This window comes from Lithobates pipiens, unplaced genomic scaffold (assembly GCF_037356315.1).
Source record: "Lithobates pipiens isolate NorthernLeopardFrog02 unplaced genomic scaffold, aLitPip1_a1.2 Scaffold_22, whole genome shotgun sequence".
Lineage (NCBI taxonomy): Eukaryota > Metazoa > Chordata > Amphibia > Anura > Ranidae > Lithobates > Lithobates pipiens.
In genome coordinates this window covers 40,360,828-40,375,501 of record NW_027507784.1, presented here as the reverse complement: position 1 = coordinate 40,375,501, position 14,674 = coordinate 40,360,828, and the positions used below count along the sequence as shown (strand labels likewise).

General features: G+C 48.1%; 1 protein-coding gene across 3 annotated transcripts in view; it reads right to left on the bottom strand.

Annotated features, from left to right (window-relative positions):
* Nucleotides 1–14,674, bottom strand: part of LOC143923638 (sulfotransferase 1C1-like) — a 70,799-nt gene extending 56,125 nt beyond the window's left edge. For 2 of the 3 annotated variants that reach the window (XM_077447443.1, XM_077447444.1), the window contains exons 1-2: nucleotides 14,539–14,674; nucleotides 3,016–3,107 (exon numbers count right to left, since the gene is read on the bottom strand). The gene's annotated coding sequence lies outside the window, so the exon portion shown is untranslated. The remainder of the gene's footprint in view (nucleotides 1–3,015; nucleotides 3,108–14,538) is intronic. The other variant, XM_077447445.1, reaches the window with a different exon arrangement.

The window sequence follows — 14,674 nt, the reverse complement described above, 5'->3', positions numbered from 1 at the left end:
TGGCCAAACCTGCGATTAAAAAAAAAACACATGAAGCTCAGTGCCACAAAGGTACATGAGCGTTTGTCACTCGTAGGGCAGACCATTGAAATGAATGGGCTGCCCTATGCATGTAGTGCAAAAAACGTGCACAAAATGTGCATTCACAAAAAAACAATAGGGCTTGATTTACAATAACTGAAGTGCGCATAATCTGATGCAGCTGTGCATGGTAGCCAGTCAGCTTCTAACTTCAGTTTGTTCAATTAAGCTTTGACAAAAAAAACCCCGGAAGCTGATTGGCTTCCATGCACAGTTGCACCAGATTTTTCACTCTCTAGTTTTAGTAAATCAACCCCCAAAATGTTAATGTAGCCCAAGGCTAGGTCCACACATTGCATTAGGGCACCCCATTAAAATAAATGGGCTGCCGTATGTATGTAGTGCAAAACTGCGTGAAAAGAACGTGCGCAAAAAAAGCATGTTCATGAAACACTAGGTGTGAACCTGGCCTATGGAAATGAATGGGCTGTCCGACACGTGTAGAGCCAAAATGTGTGAAAATGCTTATAACCAAAAAAAAACCTCTTGTTTACGAAACTCTAGGAGTGAGCCGAGTGTTTTCTGAATGCTCGTTTTTTGCTTGTGTTTTTTTTTTTTTATGCGCAATTTTGCACTACATACACAGGGCATCCTGTTTATTTCAAAGGACTGTCCTACATGTGACAAACAGACGAAGGTAGCTCATCTACCTTTTTTTGAGGGGAGGCATTGAGCTTTGCATGATTTTTAACCACACATTTTAGCGTGTTGTACATTTTGATGCCATTAACAATAAATGGCACCACAAGCGCGTTTTGCACAAAATACTTAGGTGTGAATGCAGACTACAGCTGGCCATAGATGGTGTGATTTTCTTTCCAGCAACCCACAGGTTACAGGAAAGAAAATCACTTGATTACCCCATGCCGAGCTATTGTGGTGGGTTGGGGCACAGGGAGGGGAGGGAAGCCGTCCCTGCCGAGAGAACACACAGTGCTTATTTCTAGCAGGTCTATAGCCACTGGCAATAATCACCTGAAAAACTGGTTGATCGATCAACCAACTTGGGTACAATCAGCCTGCCACACATGGTTTGAATCTTGGCCTGCTGAACCAGCCGAGTTTTGAACTGCTTATAGTTGACTTTAGTTGTAAAAACAGGGGTGGCTGGCTCTAGACATTTTTTTAGGGGTTGCTGTGCTTGGTGTTGGGAATTTAAGTGGAAGCTGTAAGTCCTCAATCCTGAATCCGATGTACTAAACCAGTGATCCCTAAACTGTGGCCCTGAGGCCAGATTCAGCCCTTTGCTTGCCTTCAACAGGCCCTTGGGACACTTTTTCTCCAACTGGCACCAATGGTGGGCACCATTCCTCCCACTAACAACACCCTCATTGGGGCAGTATTCCTCAAACTCATACAAGTATAGAGGCGCTATTCCTCCCACTAAAACCAGTGATGGGGCACTATTCCTCCCACTAAAACCAGTGATGGGGCACTATTCCCCCCACTAAAATCAGTGATGGGGCACTATTCCTCCCACTAAAACCAGTGATGGGGCACTATTCCTCCCACTGAAACCAATGATGGGGCACTATTCCTCCCACTAAAACCAGTGATGGGGGCATTGCTTACTTCCACTGATGCTGGGGCATTTTGTACTTCCACTGGCTACCGTCCAACTTCCACTAAAGCCTGAAGGACAGTAAACTAGCCCTTTGCTTGCCTTTAACAGGCCATTGTGACACCTTTCCTCCAACTGGCACCAATGGTGGGCACCATTCCTCCCACTAACACCACCATTGGGGCATTATTCCTCCAACTCATAAAAGCATAAAGGCGCTATTCCTTCCACTAAAACCAGTGATGGGGCACTATTCCTCCCACTAAAACTAGTGATGTGGCACTATTCTTCTCACTAAAACCAGTGATGGGGCACTATTCCTCCCACTAAAACTAGTGATGAGGCACTATTCCTCTCACTAAAACCAGTGATGGGGCATTATTCCTCCCAGTAAAACCAGTGATGGGGCACTATTCCTCCCACTAAAACCAGTGATGGGGCACTATTCCTCCTTCTAAAACCAGTAATGAGGCACTATTCCTCCCACTAAAACCAGTGATGGGGCACTATTTGTTATTCCCCCTAAAACTAGTTATGGGGCACTATTCCTCCCACTAAAATCAGTGATGGGGCACTATTCCTCCCACTAAAACCAGTGATGAGGGCATTGATTACTCCCACTGATGCTGGGGCATTTTGTACTTCCACTGGCTACCGTCCAACTTCCACTAAAGCCTGAAGGACAGTAAACCGGCCCTTTGCTTGCCTTTAACAGGCCCTTGTGACACCTTTCCTCCAACTGGCACCAATGGTGGGCACCATTCCTCCCACTAACATCACCATTGGGGCATTATTCCTCCAACTCATACAAGCATAAAGGCGCTATTCCTCCCACTAAAACCAGTGATGGGGCACTATTCCTCCTTCTAAAACCAGTAATGAGGCACTATTCCTCCCACTAAAACCAGTGATGGGGCACTATTTGTTATTCCCCCTAAAACTAGTTATGGGGCACTATTCCTCCCACTAAAACCAGTGATGGGGCACTATTTGTTATTCCCCCTAAAACTAGTTATGGGGCACTATTCCTCCCACTAAAACCAGTGATGGGGCACTATTCCTCCCACTAAAACCAGTGATGGGGCACTATTCCTCCCACTAAAACCAGCGACGAGGGCATTGCTTACTCCTACTGATGCTGGGGCATTTTGTACTTCCACTTGCCACCGTCCAACTTCCACTAAAGCTTGAAGGACAGTAAACTGGCCCTTTGTTTACAAAGTTTAAAGACCCCTGTACTAATCAAACAACATAACGAGTAATGCTTAGTCCAGCAATGTTATATAGACACCATTTACAATGTAACAATTACACAGATTGTAACCCCTTTTTAAAATCTGAAGCTTAACTATTATCCTATAGTGCCCACTTACGTGTAATGTAAGGATGTCCTACACTATGCAGGCAACTGGATCCTGTAGAAATCTTCACTGCAGGGCTACGCTGTTCTCTTCTAGTCTCAGAGCTGGAATTAGAAAGTTCAGAATACAAGGGGTTAATGGCTTCCTGATACTGGCTGAGTGGCTGTAAAACAAAAAGAAGCTCCTTGCTGAGGACCTTCCCCCTTCACTTCCATTGAGAAACGTTCTTTAACCACTTCAATACCAGGCCAGTTCTGACAATTCTCTCATACGCTTCAATATCTGCATTTTTTATTTTTCCCTAGAAAATTACTTTTAAAGTATATATACACTATATTACCAAAAGTATAGGGACGCCTGCACATGAACTTTAATGGCACCACAGTCTTAGTCTGTAGACTTCAATATGGAGTTGACCCACCCTTTGCAGCTGAGATCACCCCCCCCCCCTCAAACAAAAATATACCACCAGCCGCTACTGAGTCAAAGACAAAGACAGCACTTAACTATAGAAATCTTTCCACAATTGTAAAAGAAAAAATATAGGAACCAAACATACTGCTATAAATGAATGCAACATCTCAAATAAAGTCCATGGGGGTCACTAAACCACAATCCTGTCAAATAAAGCAGAAACCACATACAGTAACATAATTGGCTTAGTGTAATCAGTCAGTGATTACATCCGACAGCTACCAGGGTACAGTTTTGGCAACGAGGATACATGTGCCCCAGGGCGGACTGACTATTGGGCCACTTGGGCACTGCCTGAGGGCCCTGAGCCACTAGGGGGCCCCATCAGGGTTGCCAGCTTCAGTAAAACCAGGGACAGTATGTAAAAATCTGTGTTTTTTGTACATCTGTCTCTGAAATGTGCCTTACTGACATCCTTTTGGTCTAAAAATCCCGAGATTATAGCTGCCCCACCTCTCCAGTACCTTCTCAGCCAATAGAAACATGTCTGTGTATACTGTGTGTACATGTACAGTGGTGTGAAAAAGTGTTTGCCCCCTTCCTCATTTCCTGTTCCTTTGCATGTTTGTCACACTTAAGTGTTTCGGAACATCAAACCAATTTAAACAATAGTCAAGGACAACACAAGTAAACACAAAATGCAATTTGTAAATGAATGTGTTTATTATTAAAGGTGAAAAAAAATCCAAACCATCATGGCCCTGTGTGAAAAAGTGATTGCCCCCCTTGTTAAAACATACTATAACTGTGGTTGTCCACACCTGAGTTCAATTTCTCTAGCCACACTCAGGCCTGATTATTGCCACACCTGTTCACAATCAAGGCATCACTTAAATAGGAGCTGCTTGACACAGTAAGGTCCACCAGAAGATCCTTAAAAGCTACACATCATGCCGAGACCCAAAGAAATTCAGGAACAATTGAGAAAGAAAGTAATTGAGATCTATCAGTCTGGAAAGGGTTATAAAGCCATTTCCAAAGCTTTGGGAATCCAGCGAACCACAGTGAGAGCCATTATCCACAAATGGCGAAGACATGGAACAGTGGTGAACCTTCCCAGGAGTGGCCGGCCGCCCAAAATTACCCCAAGAGCTCAGCGACGACTCATCCAAGAGGTCACAAAAGACCCCACAACAACGTCCAAGGAACTGCAGGCCTCACTTGCCTCAGTTAAGGTCAGCGTTCATGCCTCCACCATCAGGAAAAGACTGGGCAAAAATGGCCTGCATGGCAGAGTTCCAAGGAGAAAACCACTGCTGAGCAAAAAGAACATCAAAGCTCGTCTCAATTTCTCCACAACACATCTTGATGATCCCCAAGACTTTTGGGACAACATTCTGTGGACCGATGAGACAAAAGTGGAACTCTTTGGAAGGTGTGTGTCCAAGTATATCTGGCGTAGAAGGAACACTGCATTTCATAAAAAGAACATTATACCAACAGTAAAATATGGTGGTGGTAGTGTGATGGTCTGGGGCTGTTTTGCTGCTTCAGGACCTGGAAGACTTGCCGTGATAAAAGGAACTATGAATTCTGCTGTCTACCAAGAGATCCTGAAGGAGAATGTCTGACCATCTGTTCGTGTACTCAAGCTGAAACGAACTTGGGTTCTGCAGCAGGACAATGATCCTAAACACACCAGCAAGTCCACCACCGAATGGCTGAAGAAAAACAAAATGAAGACTTTGGAGTGGCCTAGCCAAAGTCCTGACCTGAATCCTATTGAGATTTTGTGGTATGACCTTAGAAAGGCCGTTCATGCTCGAAAACCCTCTAATGTAACTGAATTAGGACAATTCTGCAAAGATGAGTGGGCCAAAATTCCTCCAGGACGCTGTAAAAGCCTCATTGCACGTTATCGCAAATGCTTGGTTGCAGTTGTTGCTGCTAAGGGTGGCCCAACCAGTTATTAGGTTTAGGGGGCAATCACTTTTTCACACAGGGCCATGATGGTTTGGATTTTTTTTCACCTTTAATAATAAACACCTTCATTTACAAATTGCATTTTGTGTTTACTTGTGTTGTCCTTGACTATTGTTTAAATTGGTTTGATGTTCCGAAACACTTAAGTGTGACAAACATGCAAAGGAACAGGAAATGAGGAAGGGGGAAACACTTTTTCACACCACTGTATGTGTATATTGTGTGATTGTATACTGTGTGTGTGTGTGTGTGTGTGTATATACTGTGTGGCCCAATAAACTCAGATTGCCTGGGGGCCCCATAATCTACTATTGCCCAGGGGCCCCATGAGTTGTCAGTCCGCCCCTGCACCTGCCCTTTGATTTTGTGTCAGGCAGCACACTATGATATGCTATTGGGAAATGTTTAGTGTGGAGTTTTGGGATCTTATCTGCTCTGAAGTGAGTCTCTTGTAGAAATACCACCTGAGGTCTTTGCCTCCAAAGTTCAGCGAGACAACTGAACCGTTTTTCTGGGATATTTAAGCCCTTTACGTTCCAGGACACCAGTTTTAACATTTGTAGTGGAGTAGCAATGGGCTGCCAGTCCTCACCAGAATCCATAGGGTGGGTAGCGTGGGGAAAGGAGGGAAGAAAGGTCACAATAGGGGGACCAGGAAAAGGTAGGAAATAGAGGATAGAGAGAGAGAAAAAAGAGTGAACAAAAAAAACTATATCTCCAAACGGAGAGCTACTTCCTATTTGAGCAGTTATGGCCTAGTGGAGGAGGAGGTAAGGCACTTCGGAGGTAGGGCCCCCAGAACGCCATACCTCCCCAACAACTCCTCGCCGAAGGCGGACCCTATGGGCACCGCATTACCATGTAAAGCTTCTCAGTAGGGAAGTAGATCAAGAGGACAAGCTTATAGAATAAACATTAGCTTTCCAGAATATCCTGTATAATTATTAAGATGTAACATTTAGCAACACCTATTTAACACAACCTTCAATGTGTTGCCTAGCAGGGCCAATCACTCCCAGAGGGCCAGAGCCCAAAGTAAGTGTGACAAAGCTGCCAAAGATTCCGGTCCCGTCTTGGAAAAAAACCTTGAGGAAAAAAAAAAAGGGTGGGGGGGGTGAAACGCATGGAACGCATGGTAACGGAGTTCCTGTACTTTTTCCACAACAGGAACTCCCGTTAGCAGCCGTGTCCTGCAAGACTTTGAAGTATGTGAGGTGTGTGGCAGGTGCTACACCAGCAGCTGCCAACACATCTCCCAATAGTAAGTGCCGCACACCTGACCATTCATGGATTGCCAGTAGGGGGCCCCATGGCAGCTTCCTCTTTGATCTACCTGTCAATCACAGCTAGCTGACGGGTAGATCAGGTCCCTGTTGCTAAGAGATTGTATTTAGTCAGACCTCTCGTAATGCCCTCCTCCCCGCCGGCCCCTCCTAAATTTTCTGTCTCCTCATAAGCCCCCCCACCCCCCCCCCCAGTCTCCTGCATACTTGCTCTGTGTGTCCCGCTGAATCCCCCCCTCCTCTATCTTCAGTGCCATATGATGAGAGAACCAAGAGGAGGAGCACAGCTATTCTGCTCACAGGACATGCAGGGAGAGAGGTGAGCTGAGGGAGGAACATCAGTTTGGGGTGGTAAGCTGAGCACAATACCTGGCAAAGTTTAATGCCAGGAGGGAAGTTTATGTGGAAATATGTGAAGGGTTGGAACAGCAGCGAGTGTGTGTTGGAGCCCCTGCAGAATTTGCAGCCCCCCCAAGCTAACATACATCTCCTAAGCAGGAACACATCACTATCTCCCCAATCATTCTGTCCAGATAATGTGCAGTTCATTTATGACCTTTCCATTTAACCCTGTGTTATCCAAACTCTTTTCAATGAAAAGTGTAAACGCACCACATAAACACTCTATATACAAAATAACATTCCCCAATAAAGATCAGAACATGATGTTCACATTTGCATGGAAGCACAATGGAATGAATGCTGATTATTCAGAGAATTAACATATTTATGTTTGAGGATTGTTTTTTTTTTTTAAGGAAAAAGAGTTAAGCTTCATACACACAATACGAAAATTGGATGAAAAATACCACTTTTGAAGCGTGCATATGAGCGTATCATTTATTTATTTTTTTGGTGGGCGAGTGGATCTTGGGTGGGAGTTCCCACACTTTTTTCCCCAGGACTTGACCCCTGGAGGGAAGGAAAGGGAAAGAAGGAGAGACAAAAAAATAATAAATTAAATATAAAAAAGGGGGGATTGGGGGGGAAGTGGAAAGGGGACCAAGTGCGGTAAAAAAAACACTATAGGACATACTGTCATTTCAAACAAGCAATAACCTAAATTGAAAAATAGGTGAAAGATGACATACCAGATTCCCCGGCCGAACGGGGAGTCAGAGCCACGTCAATCAGGAGGGGATTGTTTGAACTAATTTAAGCCCGCTAATAGGCATAAGCTCCATCCGCCCCCCGGTTGTCGTCCCGTGGCAAAGACGACAGGTGTAACAGCCCGTATGAGCCACCCCCCCCCCCTCTCAGTCATGGACCCTGTAACTCGAGAGCCCTCAATTGAACTCCCAAGTAGTGTCCATCTCCAGTCCATAGTGACGGGCTCATCCGGGTCTGGCCATTTTCCGTGTGGGCCTCTCTACTAGGCCAGCCAATAGCTGGGTACCTTAAGTCCAAACAGGAGATATCAAGGGGTAATTCCCTGGGCCCGTGATCTCAGAAGCTTTGGCTTTCTGGTCGAGAAAATCCGGGGCCACCTCCAACAAGAGTCACTGTGCCCTTAAGCCAACAATAAATGGGGCAAACAAGAAGGTCAGTAACAAGCAACACTTACGTGTAAGGGAAGCCTCCCAGGTCTCGGGTAGTCTCTCACCTGAAAACAGAACTATTCAAAAAAGCTCATGGCTCATTGACCTGGGGAGCTTGTGGTTTTCTGCGTTTGACAGTTGCATGAAGACCTCTGGGGTCTAGCCGAAGGGTTTTCTGGTGGGTTATCGTTGCTAATAGGTAGGACAAACGCCAGCCAGTTGGGTAACTGTAAGGGGGGCAATCCAAGAGACCTGAGGAAATCAGGGACATCTGCGGGGTGTATGAGCGGCCTTCTTTACGTGCAATCAGGTAGAGAGGGTTCCCCCACTTGTAGGTGATCCCCTGTTCGTTGAATCTCCCAAGTAGGGGTTTCATTCAGCGGCGCATCTGGAGGGTCCTCCAGGACACGTCTGGCAGGAGGTTAACTTGGGCACCATTAATGTTCCCTCTGTTCTTCGCCTTTTGGAGAATGTCCTCTTTGACTGTATAATTATGCAAGCAGCAAAGGGCGTCCCTTTGTCTGTCTTCAGTGGGACCTCTGGGACCCAGCGTTCTATGGACCTTGTCAATTGCCACAGGTGTCTCTGGTGGGTGCTCCAAGCAGTTGTTAAATAGGGCTGTTAAAGTCGCCTTGAGGTCAATCTGTTGGGTTGCTTCCGGCAAACCGCGTATTCTTATATGTAAACCTTGCAGAGCTGAAGTGGTTAAAGCGGAATTCCACCCATCTTTTTAATTTATTAACAGTCAGCAGCTACAAAAAGTGTAGCCGTGGACTTTTAATAAACAGACACTCACCTGTCCCGCAGTCCAGCAATGTGGGCGTCAGGAGCCTCGCTCCTCTCCCCCTCCTCTCTGCGCTGCCTTTATAACAACTGTGGGCTCCCGGCTGTGACAGCTTTACGGCTGTACAGCCCTTGCACACACTGCGCATGCGCAAACAAGATATTTGGGGGGGCACACCCTAAAAAATGCATAAAGATGGTGCTGCCATAAGACCATACAACAGAACAAAAATATTACAGTGCACATCTGCAAAACTGATATTTACCTCCAGCAAGGCTTTTTTAAAGCGGAGGTCCACCCTAAAGTGGACCTTCCGCTCATCGGAACCCTCCCCCTCTCCGGTGCCACAATCGGCACCTTTCAGGGGGGAGGGGGGTGCAGTTACCTGGATAATCCGGGTAACTGCACCCACTTCCGGGACAGCTCTCTGCGGAAAGGGGCGTAACTTACGCCCCTTTCCGCAAGTGCCCGCCCCTTCCCGCAAGTGCCCCGCTGCCTGCTGGGAAACACACAGCTCCCAGAGGCAGCGGGGAGCGTCCTTATTGTGCAGCGCAATTCGCGCATACGCAGTAGGGAACCGGGAAATGAAGCCGAAAGGCTCCATTTCCTGATTCCCATACCCAAGATGGCGGCGGCAGGACCCGACAGACGACCCAGCGATCGGCTTCGGGTGCCGACATCTCGGGCGCGCTGGACAGGTAAGTGTCACTATTTTAAAAGTCAGCAGCTGCAGTATTTGTAGCTGCTGGCTTTTAAAAAAAAAAAAAAAAAAATGCGGAGTCCCGGTGGACTCCCGCTGTCAGGAAAGGTTCTCTCCGCTGGTAATATCAATCATTTGGCATGCAGTACTGCGATCCACCAGCAGGTGTCTCCTGCTGGAATTATGTCATTTTTGGTCCGCAGTACTGGTGTCCACCAGCGGAGGGATCCTGGCAGTATGGAGCAGGTATTGCCCTCTGCAGTCAGGCGTCACATGACTGACAGCAGCCATTATAAATACCCGGCAAGTTCATATACACTTCGCCTTGGTATTGTCCTTGAGCCCTGACCTGCAGCCTGTTTGATACCTGTTACCTGTTACCTGATACCTGATACCTGTTACCTGTTACCTGTTACCTGTTACCTGATACCTGTTACCTGTTACCTGATACCTGTTACCTGTTACCTGATACCTGTTACCTGTTACCTGTTACCTGATACCTGTTACCTGATACCTGTTACCTGATACCTGTTACCTGATACCTGTTACCTGATACCTGTTACCTGATACCTGTTACCTGTTACCTGATACCTGATACCTGATACCTGTTACCTGATACCTGTTACCTGATACCTGTTACCTGATACCTGTTACCTGATACCTGTTACCTGATACCTGTTACCTGATACCTGTTTCCTGTATCCTGCCTCTTGTACCTATTCCCTCTCTCCTTGTCCCTCTATTCTGCTTACCTCCTATTTATGACCCCGGCCTGGCTTGACTACGATTCTGGTTCTCCCTTTTGTTACATTATACTGGTTTACTTGCTTATCTGCACTGTTTGGTTGTTAGTTTGTTCACTTAGTTTGTATTGGTGGGTTGTTCACATTTATATGCGTTTGCTTAATAAATTTACCTTCACTTATTTGTGTCTCGTTCACTTGTCGCAGTCACACAGTTCTGGTCACATCTGGTTCATGACAGAATACCAAGGCCATTCCTGACCAGAAGTGGCTGCACAGGGGAACCATTTGCGTCAGTTTGGTTGCAAACATGAATGCTGATGAGATCATTTATCTTTCTCTGCTGGCATCTGAGAGTGGTGATTATTGCCGCCAGGCTTTGAAAGGATGGTCTAGTGACCAGTTGTTTGCAGCTATGCGTTTGGCTCACTCCCTGGTTGATCAGGGTTATATATTGTTTGAGGAGGTGCAGCCTTTGATAAAGATCTGTACTGAGCTAGCCCTGCCCTGTATCCCAGATGGCCGTGATGATTTCACTCCTCCTTTTGATATGAATCAGGTTGTATCTTTAGTATGGCTTTTTGAAGATGATCCTTCTGATTTTTGTGAACACTACTCAGCCTGTTCCCCACAGGTGATTGCTGAGTGCATTGTATCTGCTCAGTCTTTTGTTAGACAGGGAGGCTTAAAACTTAAGTTTGTACAACCCATACTTTCAGCATGGTCTGACATGGTGCAATCAGCCCCAGACAAACAATCCACCTCTGCCATCAGGTATGAGCCTACCCAAAAAGTATGTTTCCCCATCAGCCATGTCAACCTCAGTTGCAGCCCAGTACACGCTGCTCCCAACCAAATACTCATATCCAGTCTCTGCTCCCTGTACTTATCCTGCATTCAACTCACCTGCCTCCTCTCCGCTGTCTACTAACCCACAAGTTCTTTCCCCAGCTACTGGTACCTCTTCTCTGCCATATCACAATCCTCCTTTCCAGTCTGCTGCACCCCTTATTTACAGTCCTGCAGTCACCTACAGAGCTTCAGTAGCTAAGCCAAAGAAAAAGCGAAAGTTTTTCCCAACCAAAATGATCTTACCATTAACCCAACCTGCCTCCACACCTACCAATCTGTCCCAGCCCGGAGTGCCAGAGCCGGAGTTCCAGCCTGATGTCCCGGCCTTCCAGCCAGACGCCTTCCAGCCTGATGTCCCGGCCTTCCAGCCAGACGCCTTCCAGCCTGATGTCCCGGCCTTCCAGCCAGACGCCTTCCAGCCTGATGTCCCGGCCTTCCAGCCAGACGCCTTCCAGCTTGATGTCCCGGCCTTCCAGCCAGACGCCTTCCAGCCTGATGTCCCGGCCTTCCAGCCAGACGCCTTCCAGCCTGATGTCCCGGCCTTCCAGCCAGACGCCTTCCAGCCTGATGTCCCGGCCTTCCAGCCAGACGCCTTCCAGCCTGATGTCCCGGCCTTCCAGCCAGACGCCTTCCAGCCTGATGTCCCGGCCTTCCAGCCAGACGCCTTCCAGTCTGATGCCCCGGCCTTCCAGTCTGATGCCTTCCAGTCTGATGCCCCGGCCTTCCAGTCTGATGCCTTCCAGTCTGATGCCTTCCAGTCTGATGCCCCGGCCTTCCAGTCTGATGCCCCGGCCTTCCAGTCTGATGCCTTCCAGTCTGATGCCCTGGCCTTCCAGCCTGATGTCCCGGCCTTCCAGCCAGACGCCTTCCAGTCTGATGCCCCGGCCTTCCAGTCTGACGCCTTCCAGTCTGATGCCCCGGCCTTCCAGTCTGATGCCTTCCAGTCTGATGCCCCGGCCTTCCAGTCTGATGCCCCGGCCTCCCAGTCTGATGCCTTCCAGTCTGATGCCCCGGCCTCCCAGTCTGATGCCTTCCAGTCTGATGCCCCGGCCTTCCAGTCTGATGCCTTCCAGTCCGATGCCCCGGCCTTCCAGTCTGATGCCTTCCAGTCCGATGCCCCGGCCTTCCAGTCTGATGCCTTCCAGTCCGATGCCCCAGCCTTCCAGTCTGATGCCTTCCAGTCCGACGCCCCGGCCTTCCAGTCTGATGCCTTCCAGTCCCATGCCCCGGCCTTCCAGTCTGATGTCCCGGCCTTCCAGTCTGATGCCTTCCAGTCTGATGTCCCGGCCTTCCAGTCTGATGCCTTCCAGTCTGATGTCCCGGCCTCGCAGTCTGATGTCCCGGCCTCGCAGTCTGATGTCCCGGCCTTGCAGTCTGATGTCCCGGCCTCGCAGTCTGATGTCCCGGCCTCGCAGTCCGATTCCTTCCAGTCTGATGTCCCGGCCTCGCAGTCCGATTCCTTCCAGTCTGATGTCCCGGCCTCGCAGTCCGATTCCTTCCAGTCTGATGTCCCGGCCTCGCAGTCTGATTCCTTCCAGTCTGATGTCCCGGCCTCGCAGTCTGATTCCTTCCAGTCTGATGTCCCGGCCTCGCGGTCCGACGCCTTCCAGTCTGATGTCCCGGCCTTGCAGTCCGATGCCTTCCAGTCTGATGTGCCTGCTGTCCAGCCTGATGTGCCCGCCTTCCAGCCTGACGTGCCGCTGCCCGCCTTCCAGCCTGACGTGCCGCTGCCCGCCTTCCAGCCCGATGTGCCAGCTTCCCGGTCCGATGTGGTTCTGTCTGCTGCCCTGCTTGAAGTGTCCATTACCCAACCTAATGCGACTTTGCCCATAGCCCAGCTTGACGCAGTGGACTTTCCCCAGCAACTGCTAGTTGGAGCGTCCGGAGGTCGCTCCTTTGAGGGGGGGTACTGTCAGGAAAGGTTCCCTCCGCTGGTAATATCAATCATTTGGCATGCTGTACTGGATTTGGCAGTACTGCGATCCACCAGCAGGTGTCTCCTGCTGGAATTATGTCATCTTTGGTCCGCAGTACTGGTGTCCACCAGCGGAGGGATCCTGGCAGTATGGAGCAGGTATTGCCCTCTGCAGTCAGGCGTCACATGACTGACAGCAGCCATTATAAATACCCGGCAAGTTCATATACACTTCGCCTTGGTATTGTCCTTGAGCCCTGACCTGCAGCCTGTTTGATACCTGTTACCTGTTACCTGTTACCTGATCCCCGATCCCTGTTTCCTGTATCCTGCCTCTTGTACCTGTTCCCTCTCTCCTTGTCCCCCTATTCTGCTTACCTCCTATTTATGACCCCGGCCTGGCTTGACTACGATTCTGGTTCTCCCTTTTGTTACATTATACTGGTTTACTTGCTTATCTGCACTGTTTGGTTGTTAGTTTGTTCACTTAGTTTGTATTGGTGGGTTGTTCACATTTATATGCGTTTGCTTAGTAAATTTATCTTCACTTATTTGTGTCTGGTTCACTTGTCGCAGTCACACAGTTCTGGTCACATCTGGTTCATGACACCCGCTTTAAAAACACCTAGACATTTTCAAAAAACATTATCTAAAAATATGGGGATTTGGTCACACCATATTGCGGTGCGCACACCACTCCCTCAGTAAGTACCTCTCATTAGTGACCACCTGTGTCATGGGTGGAGACCTCATGTTCTCCCATATAGAGGAGTATAGCTCCCATGGTTCAGAGAAGCAGAATCTCCCGATCTATGGATAGTGTAGGACCCACTAATCATGGGGTACTTTGTCGCAGTAAGTGGGCTTAAGCACCATATAGCAATATGGTGTGACCAGATCCCCATATTTTTTGATAATGTTTTTTGAAAATGTCTAGGTGTTTTAAAAAAAGCCTTGCTGGAGATAAATGTCAGTTTTGCATGTGTGCGCTGTAATATTTTTGTTCTGCGCATGCGTGAGTCCCACTGCGCTCTGCTATTGGCCAGGCAATCTTCTGGGACCTGTGAAGTGTCCCAGAAGATTTCTGGCAGATGGGGCCGCCTAGAGCAAAAGGAGGAGTCGCCTAGGTGGCCGAGAAGGGGAATGAGGAAGTGGGACAGGAAGTCCCACTAAATAAAAGGGACCCACTCCCCCCTCCCAAAAAAAATAAAATTACATGTCAAATGTGGCATGTAAGGGGGGGCGAGAAGTGTTTAAAGAGGAAGTTCCACTTTATTTTAAATGATAACATTATATATACTTTTCTGCACACTTTGAGCCTACCTCAACGCAGAACCTCATAAACCAGTAGCTGTTGAAACGGTGAATCCTCTGGTGTTGTACTGTATAAAATTGAGTATAAAGTGCAAGGGTCAGAAGTAAGCAGCAGTCCGGACGTGGGAGGAGGGCGGGGGAAGAG